Genomic DNA, 13,410 nt, shown 5'->3' with positions numbered 1-13,410 from the left:
AGCACCCCCACCCCCGTCCAACACCCCCACCCCATCAACATCTCCCCCAAACCCCCCCACTCCGTCAGTATGCATTTCTGACTATTTTTTTTTTGTTCAAATCACTTCAAAAAATAGTTTTATGATTGAGTTTTAAAGATAGTTAAATGATATGATTTAACTGAAAATTGAGCTTTAATGATATGATTTAAAAAAAAAAAGTTTTAATAGAGGAGCTTTAATGGTGACATTGTGTTGAAGAACTTTAATGGTGTTGAAGAAGAAATGGTGTGTAGTTAAATGATACTCCATAATTTAATTGTAAAATGGAGCCTTAATGAATGATTTAAAAAAAAGGCTTCAATGGAAGCTTTAATGGCGAATTGAGTTGAAGAAGAAAAAGTGGTGGGTTGGGGGGCGGGGGGTGGAGAGGGGGTAGAGAAAATTTTAAAAAATAAATAAATATTATTTTTTTAAAAAATATAAATTATAAGTTAATTATTTACACGTGACAACTTTTAATTGGTTAAAAAAGTTAAATTCGAGCCGTTTCATGCGCCTGTGGCGCGTGTATACACGCAGAGGGTCACAATGGTGTGTTTGTAACGAAATAAAGAAGAACTGTGAGGTAATAGGTCAAAGTTAAAGTTTAGATATCTTTTTACAAATCTCAAACAAGATTAGAGGGGTAATTATGTATTTTCTCTATTCTTATTTATTCCTAACATGTACCATATTTAGCTTTTCATATCTCCCAGGGCTAAATACTACTGCCAAGTAGATGGTATTATACTTGTAGTTTAGCTAATTACATGTCATAATAATATTGATCATACTTTCACGGGGTGTTAATTAGTGGTTTAATAAAGTTCGTTGATCATCATAAAGTATCTGATTCAATTTCAACGGAGACATACTAGGTGATTTCTTCTCATCTGTTCAAAACTTAGTAGATAGAGTTACTTGATTATTGTTGGTGGGAGGTGACAGGTATTTTGTAAATTAGTCGAGGTGCGTGCAAGTTGACTCGGACACCACGATTATCCAAAAAAAAATTAATATGATCATTCTTTCTCCTTTTTTTTTTCCTGTTATGCTGATTGAAATTATCTTTTATGTACATATAGTAGACACTTACTTATTTATATTTTAAACTCCCTTAGTATAAATTTTAGCTTCGCTCAAATAACTTCTAATATTTAAATGGGGTCATGAGGATACATCGATAGTTGAGGATTTATTACAATGAAGTATTTTTGATGTTTTTAGTACGAAGGAAAATACTTTTAAAACCTTTTTCATGTTTGATTAGTCTAATAATTTTTAAAAGTAAGTTTTTTAGAGAAAAATATTTTTATAATTTTTCTTAAAAAAATTCATAATGAGAGTAAGAAAAATAAGTTTCATACTCCCTTCGTTTCATTTTACCCGTTCCAAATTGGGATAACACAACTATTAAAAAAACAATGATTAGTAATGTAACTTTACCATTTTACCCCTCTTAATTGTGTCTTATTGTTAGTTCCAATATTGATGGATGACTAATACCAAAGCACCATTTATATTTTTAATGGTACTCCTCTTTGCAATATTTTTCAAGAATGCTAATAACAAGGAGTAATCAATTACACTAAGGTGCCGTTTGGTTTGAGTTTTGGATGTGAATAATCCCGGGATAAAATAATAATCCCGAAATAAAAATTTGTTTCACTTGTTTTGTTGTCAATATTTGGGATAACTTATCCCGGGACTAATAATTAGTCCCGGGATAAGTTATCCATAGATATGGTGGGATTATTATCCCATGTTAAGTTATCCTTGGGATAAAATTAGAATAAGACACAATTGCCCTTCAAATTCTTTTTAGATTATATATATATATATCTATTACTTTATTTTTTTAAAATAAAATATAAGGTATTTTTATAAAATTATTGACAAGTTACTAAAGTATGTTGATATTCGCTTTCTAACTTAATACATGCTTAATTATAAAATAATTTTTTTTTATATTTAGCTAAAAATATTTGAATTTTTTTAAAAAAAATATAATTTGACTCTCCAACAGCCTTTTTGCAGCCTCTGATTGGAATAACTATCTTCTCTCCCTTCTCTTTAAGGTAAAAGAGAAGCCGTCGGCCAACCACCAGTCACCTCGCCGGCTTTCCTCTCTCTCGACATCGCCGGCAAAATCCTATCGGCTTCCATGATCGTCCTCTCCGTCGACCAACAACAACAACCGTCAAACCACCCACGCCTCCAAGCCGTCGCCCATCTCCATCATCCAGATCCACCCGCGGTCATACTGCCACCATCACGCCGCCTCCGTTATCCCTCTCTCTCCGGTGAACTCAATGCGACAACAAACAACAATCCCCGACTCTGCCGCCGTCTTCCCTCACCTCTAATTCATCATATCCTCGTTGGATTTTATGACCGACGAGATCACCGGGGTAGGTCACCGACCGCACGAGTCCGGCGACATAGGCAGTGCGCAGATCCGATCAGAAGCGACTGATTCCAGTGGGTACATCTGAAGTTGAGGTTGGTTTCGACTAGCTCAGATTCCAATGGTACCAGATCTGATTCCAGCGGCACTCCGGCGAAGCTCCGGCAATAGTACCCTGGTGACCAATTTCTGCATTCGTTTGCTGGGGTCCAACATACCACGCAGGAAAAGAAGAATTGTTCTACAAACGTAACCCGGTGACTTCTAACCTTTTCTATTTCATTTTTCATATTAAGTATTATATTATCTTCTATATTTTGACTTGCATTTAATCTGTTCGGATTATCCGTTGTCCTATCTTGCACTGCTTTTATTATTGATTTTGCTGTCTTTGGTTTTAGGCCATTCATGTGCCCTATATTTCCTGATATTTAGTTTTTGTTGCTCTCTTTGCTTAGTTTTTGTTTTTATCGTAGTTTAGTTTTGTTTCTTGCTTTGTTTGTTTTTCTTGAAGGGTGGCTTTGGGCGTCGATAACAGGGTAGGGTTATGTCTGTCACACCCCTTTTTCGTACTCCAAACGATTTATATTTTTAGTTCGAAAGAGTTTTATTATTTAAGTGACAAGAAATGAAAATTTATTTCGGAAAAGGATTATTTACATTTTTTACTCAGAGTCGCCACTTGGCATAATCTGGTGTGCCAAGTCACCATTAGAAAATCCTTTTCAAAAATCATTTGACTCTTTAAACTGGTTTGCGAACAGAGATTCCGGCTAAGGAATTCTGTTGACCGAGGGGAAGGTGTTAGGCACCTCTCGATCCCATGGCTCAACCACGGTCGCTTGGTAGAGTGTATCGACTATTTTTTTGGCACTAAGAAATGTATAAACCGCACAAAAAGCATGCAAAATAATCAAACCAAAACAAAACAATCCGAAATGTAAAGTCCAGTCCAATTATTACAACCCAAAATAAAAAGGGACTGAAAGTAAACCTACGCTAATCCTAAACTAATGCTCTACCCGACGCCTCGAGTCTTTACCACGAACGTCCTCCAGGTACATGATACCTCGGGGCATTCCCCGGTGAATAAATATATACAGGTACTTCGGGGCATTCCCCGGCCAAATTATACAATTGAATTAAATACAATAAACTAGAAAGAAACATTCATACGCACATTCCAACATCCAACCAAAACATCAATCTTAAATTCTTGCCTACCTGAACCTATATTGCCTATCCAATTAGCGACCTAAAACAGTGATACTATCGAGTTCACCACTGTTATTCATGTTTATTCCAAGTTGAACAAAAAGTAACAATAAAACCATCATTAACCAAATTCATCATTTTATCAATCTCGTAATTCCACCCCAATTTTCCTTTTATCAACCCATTAAAACATGATAAAACTCATTCCTTAAACCAACATAGCCGAATCACAAACGTCATAATCAACATCAACAAAAATCCAACAAAACATAATAACATCACACATATTCACAATCCATTCAACACACTAAGATAGATAAAAAGAGAGCGGGTTAAGAAATGGACCTTTCAACAATCTGATCTTTGTTGATAATAAGAAAATCCGGACTTGAAATTTCGAATAGAACCTCAACGGCGATGAATCCAACTCGAATAGAAAAATAGCAATCTGAACTGAAGCCTCAAACGACCTTCCAATAATCGACTTTCGTTGATAATAAAGAATTAAAGAAGCCAAACTTCGAACCCCGACTAGAAAGTCTCAACAACCAGCCACCTCAACTCCAAGCTTGGTATCAAGAATCGAAATCCAAAACTGTTCTCAACGCGTACCTCAACTCCAAGCTCAGTATCGAGAATTGAAATCCAAAACTGTTCTCGACGTGTCGACTAAAAAATGAACCAAAACTATAGATCCCGAAATAATACAAGGCCGAAGAATCAAACGGAAACCAACAAATTAGATCTGACCCGTGCAAAACCTAATCGTAAAAGAAAATTGGTTCAAAACTGGGCCGATTTCCAAGAAGCATTCGATGCTGATTCACGTTTTCTGGCCAGTCATGCTTTGGAATTGAAGGAAACAATGAAAGAGCGTGTTTTCCTTTACGAAGAAACGACTCCAAAGAAATGAATTTCGAAGAGGACTAAGAGAAGATGAGGATGACAATCCCTTTTTTTGTTGTTGTTTCTGTACTAGTGGAGAAAAAATCGAAATCACCAAAAATGAAATCCTTCTATATCTGTGCGTGTATGTGTTCTTTTGGAGAAGAAAGCAAAAGAAAGAAAGAAAATGTTTCTAGCCTCTTTCCCTTCCAGTGAATAACCGTCTTCCTCCTGTCTTGTCCTCGTCGGAAGAAACCAAAATACCACCCCTTTTTTTGCTTATCTTTTCTATGTTAAGAGAGTTCGGAAGATTAGTGTAAGTTTCGAGGTGTTTGTGTGTGTTAATGGTGGTTCTCTCTGTATGATGAAAAATTTTTAGAGGGAGATTCTCATGAAAAAAAAAGGTCCTTCCCCGTAAAAATGTGAAAGGGGTATATATGTTGTGAGGTGAGGGTGGGGTAGTAGGGTAGGGTAGGTGGGGTCACGTGGGGTAGGGTGTGATGGGGTTTTTTTGATTGGATGGGTTGTTAGGATAGGGTAGGTAGTTCTTGTTTTTTAATTGGAGGGATAAGGGTTAGGTGCCTATTTTTGTTTGGGTAGGTTCTAGGATAAGACAAAATTAGTTAGGAGATTGTTATTTTTTGTCATTTTGTGGAGGGATTATCACATGGGTGAGGGTACACGGTAGGATAACATAAAATGGGTAAAAGTGAATAAAATTGAACTTTAAGAGGACGAAATCACGTGCCTACATCATGCCCCCTTTGGATGTAAACACATGGTGTTTTCATACAAAGTAGTAGACAACGAGGCAGAATTTTGTCCTGACCTTTATTTAAAAGCACGGAGCAAGAGGAAGGAGGAAAGCCAGGTCTTGACTTAGGACATCCTACCCACCCTAGTTATGAGGGGATCAAGTGATGAGTATCTCAAAGGATTGGAAGGAGGTGGACTATACCGAGTTGAAGAGTCAAGTGAGGTGGACCCATTTTTCGGAGGGTCCTGAACATAAAGTAAAATCCCATTTTTCAGGAGGGTCCTGAACATAAAGTAAAATCTCATTTTTTGTAGGAGGGTCCTGAGCAGAAAGTAAAATCCCATTTTTTTCAGAAGGGTCCTGAACAGAAAGTAAAATCCCATTTTCAGGAGGGTCCTGAACAGAAAGTAAAATCCCATTTTTCAGGAGGGTCCTGAACAGAAAATAAAATTCCATTTTCCAGGAGGGTCCTGAACAAAAAGTAAAATTCCATTTTTTCAGGAGGGTCCTGAACAGCAAGTAAAATCCCATTTTCAAGAAGGGTCCTGAACAGAAAGTAAAATCCCATTTTTCAGGAGTGTCCTGAACAGAAAGTAAAATTCCATTTTTCAGGAGGGTCCTAAACAACAAGTAAAATCCCATTTTACAAGAGGGCCCTGAACAGAAAGTAAAATCCCATATTTTTAGGAGAATCCTGAACAGAAAGTAAAATTCCATTATTCAGGGGGGTCCTGAACAGAAAGTAAAATCCCATTTTTCAGAAAATAAAATCCCATTTTTCAGAAAATAAAATCCCATTTTCCAGGAGGGTCCTGAACAGAAAATAAAATTTCATTTTCCAGGAGGGTCCTGAACAGAAAGTAAAATCCCATGGATGTGCATTTCCAATGATAGTTGAATTAAGTGAAGAGAATTTGCCCCTATATCAACAAAGAAAATTTGTCAGTTAAAAACTTAGCGGTGGCTTGCAGATCTTGGCTTCTCAGGTTCTGCCCAGCACTCGTTCCTTTCATCTTTGTTCCAAATCGCTAACACTTATCCTGTCTTGCCGCATCATCGACCCAGATCCAGATTGAGGGAAGTGAGTTCTGACTCGAACAATGGGCTTCCATTTTACCATGCCTCTGAGGTGCACCCTTTTCCTAAATCTGAATGTTTCCACGAATCTAACAGCCTGTCGGTTGATAGACTTCCTTTGTTTTGTGTTGAATTACAATTATATTTCTTTCCTGTGCTGTTCCTTGGCTTTTCCTCGTATAATTGGTAAGACTGGTAGTAAATTTTGAAATCTTTTCTCGCTTGTTTTGACACAGACTTGACTTAAAATGTAAAGAAATAATGGTGACTTTTATTTTGATAAATGACATAAAAAGACAAAAAACATGAATATGTAAATTAAAGAAAAGGGCAATATCCCATATTCAAAAAGAAAACTTATCTGAATACGACAACCAACTCCAACGAGTATGACATGCATTTTGGATTGAGCTGCCTGATCTTCCTATCCAGACTCCCCATTTGTTGTTGAGTTCGTACCTTTTGCCGCTGAGCCGCTTCTTCAAATCCACTGGACTCATACATCACATTCGATTGATGACATCTTAAAAGACTTTCGCCAACAAATCTCTTTTTTCTCACTTTTCACTTTTCTCTTGAACTCTCCATCGCCTTACGGTGCCCGTGAGGGTTTTCACCAATAAGACTCTCTCATTTTTATTTCTCTCCACTCACCATCGCCTTATGGTGCCTGCAAAGGTTTTCACCAATAAGACTCTCTCATTTTCATTTTCTCTTAACTCACCATCGCCTTATGATGCCCGCGGGGGTTTTCACCAATAAGACTCTCTCATTTTTGTATTTCTTTCCTGATTTCTTATGCTGAGGGAGACAAGTGGTACTTCACAATGTATCATCATATCCATTGCAGGCTTAGCCTTAACATTATCAAAAATTGATCTGAAGGACTTTCTTTGGTTATAACTTGGCTTTTGGTTAAGGTTAGAAAAGATGGTAAGGGGCTCAAATGATACTTGAAGTAGGGGTGGGACTTACAACTTTTGGAACCGACTCAAACAGCACATTAAATCATGCCCCAGTTTTGTTGACTGGGTGAATCTTAAATCTTTATTTGGTTAGACCGAGCCCGAAATAGGGCAGCCTACGTATCTCACTCCCGAGAGAGGAGAATCAGGTCGCACGTAGTTCCATCAGCTTGTTCTTTGTTTTGATTTAATTGATTTTTTTTTTGAACTCTTTCTTTTATTCTTATTTTCTTGACATTTATCTTTGACTCTATTTTGATTCCAAAAGAGGGATATGAAAGAAAGAAAAAATAAAACGAAGCTCAAACGGGTAAACAAAGGATGACATAATGTTTGGATAGAAGAATAAAATGTCTTCATCATATCAATCTTCAAAAATGCAAGTACTAAACATGCAATAAACTCAACAAAGGATCAAATATCATACATATTATCTTTTGACTGCATCAGCATTGATATCCATTTCTGCTATTTTGCCTTCAATATCTGTCAAATATAGGGCTCCATTGGGTAACACTTTATTCACAACGAAGGGACCTTGCCAGTTAGGAGAGAACTTGCCTTTTGCTTCAACCTGGTGAGGAAGGATACATCTCAATACCAACTGACCAACTTCAAAATTTCTAGGATGGACCTTTTTGTTATACGCTCGAGCCATCCTCCTCTAATACAACTGGCCATGACACACAGACGTTAGCCTTTTTTCCTCAATCAAACTCAAATGTTCCAGCTGGGTTTTTACCCATTCATCATCATCAATCTCTGCTTCTACAATGACTCGAAGAGAGGGAATTTCAACTTCTGCAGGGATGATTGCTTTTGTCCTATACACCAATAAATATGGAGTTGCCCCTGTTGAAGTGCGAACAGTAGTGCGATAACCTAGCAATGCAAATGACAAATTTTTATGCCACTGTCTAGACCCTTGTATCGTTTTTTGCAGTATCTTTTTTATATTCTTATTGGCGGCTTCTACAACACCATTGGCCTTTACGTGATGTGGAGTAGAATTTTGATGCGCGATCTTAAATTGTTGATTTACTTCTTGCATCAAATGACTATTGAGATAGGCAGTATTATCTGTAATGATTATCTTAGGAATTCCAAATCTACAAATGATATTGGAATGAACAAAATCAACCACAGCCTTCTTTGTCACTGACTTGAAAGTTACTGCTTCTACCCACTTTGTGAAGTAGTCAATGGCTACCAAAATAAACCTATGTCGATTTGATGCCTTCGGCTCAATCGGTCCAATCACATCCATTCCCCAAGCCACGAACGGCCATGGAGCGACCATTGCATGCAACTCAACAAGAGGAGAACGTATCAGATCATCGTGTACCTGACATTGATGACACTTTCGAACAAATTGAATAGAATCTCTTTTCATAGTAAGCCAGTAATAACATGCTCGAAGAATCTTCTTTGACAAGACATGACCGTTCATATGTGACCCGCATACTCTAGAGTGTATTCCAACCATGATTGCCGAGGCTTCTCTTGCATCTACATACCTTAAAAGTTCTAGATCTGGGGTCCTCTTATACAAGATTCTCCCACTTAAGAAAAACCCATTAGCCAAACGCCTAACATTCCTCTTTTGATAGTTGGTGGCATATGCTGGGTATTCTCCTAACTAAATGTACCGCTTGATATCCAAGAACCAAGGTTATCTATCGAGCTTTTCTTCAACCGCACTACAGTAAGCATGCTGATCACAACTCTGTATATGCACTGGATCGATGTAGGCTTTGTCAGGATGTTGGAGCATTGAAGACAGAGTGGCTAAAGCATCAACGATTTCATTACGAATCCTTGGAATATGCCTAAATTTTACTAATACAAACCGTTGACATAGCTCCTGCAAGCATTGTCGATATGGGATGAGCTTCAAATCTCGCGTCTCCCAATCGCCTTGAATTTGATGGACGAGCAAATTCAAATCTCCCAACACCAATAATTCTTGGACTCCCATATCAACAGCTAACCTCAAACCAAGAATGCAGGCTTCATACTCTGCCATATTGTTAGTATAGTAGAATCGAAGTTGTACTGTTACCGAGAAATATTGTCCCGATTCAGAGATAAGAACCGCACCTATTCCGACTCCTTTCATATTAACAGCTCCATCGAAAAATAATCTCCAACCAAGATCAGCATCTATAACGACTTCATCGACACACGACACTTCTTCGTCAGGAAAATATGTCTTTAATGGCTCGTACTCTTCATCGATGAGATTCTCAGCAAGATGATCTGCCAAGGCTTGGGATTTCATGGCGGTTCGAGTTACATATACAATGTCGAACTCGGTAAGCAATATTTTTCACTTTGCCAATCGACCCGTCGGCATAGGCTTCTGAAAGATATACTTCAACGAATCCATGCGGGAGATGAGATAAGTAGTATAGGATGAGAGATAATGCTTCAACTTCTGTGCTACCCAAGTTAGGGCACAACACGTCCTTTCAAGAAGAGTATACCTGGCCTCATATGCGGTGAACTTCTTGCTAAGATAATAAATAGCCTGCTCCTTTTTGCCCGTGACATCATGTTGACCCAGGACACAACCGAAAGAATTGTCCATGACTGATAAATATAGGATCAAAGGCCTACCAGGCTCTGGGGGTACCAATACGGGCGATTTGACAAATATCTTTTGATTCGATCGAATGCTTCCTGACATTCTTCAGTCCATTTTACCGCAGCACTCTTTTTCAACAACTTGAATATGGGCTCACAAGTGATTGTGAGTTGAGCAATAAACCTGCTAATGTAGTTCAGTCTACCAAGCAAACTCATCACCTCCGTTCTATTCTTGGGCGGGGGCAAATCCTGAATGGCTTTGATTTTTGAGGGATCCAATTCAATTCCCCGACGGCTGACTACAAACCCCAACATCTTTCCAGATGGAACTCCAAATACACATTTTGCCAGATTGAGTTTGAGATTATACCTGCGAAGCCTTTCAAAGAACTTTCTTAAATCCTTTACATGGTCGGCCTGACTTTTTGACTTAATAATCACATCGTCCACGTAGACCTCCATATCCTTATGCATCATATCATGAAACATAGTGGTCATGACTCTCATGTACGTTGCTCCAGCATTCTTCAAACCGAACGGCATCACTCGATAACAATAAGTTCCCTATGGTGTGATAAAAGATATTTTCTCTGCGTCTTCATCATCCATAATGATCTGGTGATATCCGGCATAGCAATCCATAAAAGATGCAACCTCGTGTTTAGCACAGTTGTCTAACAAAATTTTGATGTTGGGCAGTGGAAAATCATCTTTCGAACTTGCTCTGTTCAAATCACGGTAATCAACACATACTCAAATTTTGCCATCTTTCTTTGGTACGGGAACAACATTGGATAACCACATGGGATAGAGAGCTACTCGAATTACTTTGGCTTCAAGTTGTTTCATGATTTCCTCTTTAATTTTAATACTTACATCCGTTTTAAACTTTCTCAACTTTTGTTTGACAGGAGGGAACGCGGGATCAGTTGGCAATTTGTGAGCCACTAATTCAGTGCTTAAACCAGGCATATCATCATAAGACCATGCAAAAACATCCTTATAATCAATTAATGCTTGAATTATTCCATCTTTTAGCTGTGGGAAAACATGTACACTGATTTTAGTTTCCCTAACATCTTCTTGATCCCCTATATTTATTGGCTCAGTCTCATTCAAATTAGAATTCGGTTTGTCTTCAAACTATTCCAACTCTTTGCTTATTTCTTCTAGTGCTTCTTCTTCTTCATATTCTCCATCCTGCTTCATTACATCTTTATTAGTTTGGATTTTAAGATCAGGCTGAAAATTCTGCATGCATGTTATGTTATTAGAATCAGCATAAAGAAAACTGTGTAAGAAAAGAAAAACAAAATATATTAGACACGAAACAAAAGGGACATTACATTTCATTAAATAAAAGATAGAAGGGTTTAAACACAGATGCCAACATAACATAAACAAACTAAAATCCGAATACAACCCTGAAATAACTCAGATAAACAGAAAGAAAAATAAAATAAAATACCAAAACTCCCTCCTGACGGGGAGAGGAGTGACTTCCCAATTATTGAGCTGGACAGCTGGACCTATGAATTGCACGTCGGCCATACTGGTACCTTCTCCTGCTTCGACCATATCAACTTCAATAAAAAGGTTCTGGAAGTTATCTACCAATTCAACTTCAAATTCCACATGCTTCATGACACCGCTCTTAACAAATGATTCACTGAGTAGTGGCATTGGACGAGGGAGTGGCCATATTTCCTTTTTCCTTCCCTTGGATTTTTTCAGATCTTCAGCTGTAGGCTCAAATCCTAGACCAAACGTGCCCACGTTCTCACTCGGACATATGGGATGAACTATACCGTGCAAAGATGCTCCCAAACCCTTTCCTGGCTCAAATCCGTATTTCCAAAGTTCACTCACCATTATGATAGAAGCAGAAGACAATTCGATCCCAGTATAGCCTGCCATTCAAGAATACGATTCACTGGCACTGTATCAAAAATTTGATAGACGAATGTCTCCTCTACGTTATTTGCTTCAATAAAAGACAAGGGAGAATCTTTGTAGGCTGACAAATCTCCTTCACCATGAATAACTACTTCTTGCCTGTCATGCTCAAACTTAATCATTTGGTGCAGTGTAGATGCAACCGCCTTGGCCTTGTGGATCCACGGCCTTCCCAATAACAGATTGTAAGAGGAGTCTACATTCAATACTTGAAACTCTATGGTGAACTCAACAGGCCCTATGGTCAACATTAGTTCTATTTCGCCAATGGAATTTGATTTTGCACCATCGAAAGCCCTAACACATACATTGTTGGGTCTGATCCTGTCAGCACCAATATTCAACTTTTGCAAAGTATAAATAGGGAAAATATTTACACCTGAACCTCCATCAATCATAACATGAGTGACATAGAAATCTTCATATATCACTGTAATATAAAGGCCCCGGTTATGCCCTGTACCTTCAATAGGCAATTCGTCATCAGAAAAGCTGATATGATTAACATCAAAGATTTTTCCAACCATTTTCTCAAGTTGGTTGATTGTAATCTCCCTTGAAACATATACTTCATTTAATACCTTCAGTGAAACATCACGATGCTCCTTGGAGTGCAACAGCAAAGATAAAAGAGAAATTTGAGCAGGGGTTTTCTTCAACTGGTCTAATATTGAATACTCTAGCAATTTCATCTTTTTCAAAAATTCTTCGGCTTCTTCTTCGGTGATAGGCTTTTTGATAGATGACGGTCCACTCACCGCTGGCTTGGACTTTCTTAAGCTTTCAGGCACGAAGCATCTTCCTGAACTAGTCAAACCCCCTACCTCATCTACATCTTCCACTACTTATTTCTCATGATAGGTCATCACAGTCCACCCATAATTCTAAGAAACACTTTTCGTATCAACTATCGGAGGTTGTGTCACCGGTATGAGGATAATAGGCGCTGCCAGTGCTCCTTTCACCGTCAAGATGGGTTGACTCAGAGCTCCCACCACTGTCAACTTAGGTTAATCCTGACTTAAATCAACATACCTTCTGGCGCCTTGTACTGTGATCAGGGGTTTCTTTGTGCTTTCTTGGGCATTATCTTCTCTTATTCCTTCCCGGTTCAATGACATTGCTTTTAAAGACTCCGCTACATTCACTGATTTCTCCTCAATGGTCTGTATCTTGACAATAGGCTTATAACCCCTCGAAGAATCTTTCCCATCATATATCAATTCCAACATATTGGCTTCAGCATGGGTTGGCAGCGGATTCTGGTTAATGTTTGGACCGTCCGGGGCCTGGACCAGCATCTGATTTGTGTCAATTAAATCTTGGACAGCTCTCATTAAATGCCAGCATTTCTCAATATCATGGCCTGGCATATCAGAACAGTACGCACACCTTAAAGAATAATCGAGATTCCTTGGCGGTGTATTTGAAAGCCTTCCTTGAATTGGGCTAAAAACCTTCAACTTTCTCAACCTATCAAAAAAGCTAGCATATGACTCCCCAAGAGGTGTGAATTGATTTTTGACCGCCTTCTCTTT

General features: G+C 38.3%; 1 pseudogene; it reads right to left on the bottom strand.

The window, feature by feature from the left end:
* LOC124898457 overlaps positions 1-10,633 on the bottom strand; it is a 21,883-nt pseudogene extending 11,250 nt beyond the window's left edge.
* Between the last annotated feature and the right edge of the window lie 2,777 nt (positions 10,634-13,410).

The sequence above is a fragment of the Capsicum annuum genome, chromosome 5 (assembly GCF_002878395.1).
Source record: "Capsicum annuum cultivar UCD-10X-F1 chromosome 5, UCD10Xv1.1, whole genome shotgun sequence".
Lineage (NCBI taxonomy): Eukaryota > Viridiplantae > Streptophyta > Magnoliopsida > Solanales > Solanaceae > Capsicum > Capsicum annuum.
This window is presented reverse-complemented; position numbering and strand designations above follow the sequence as displayed.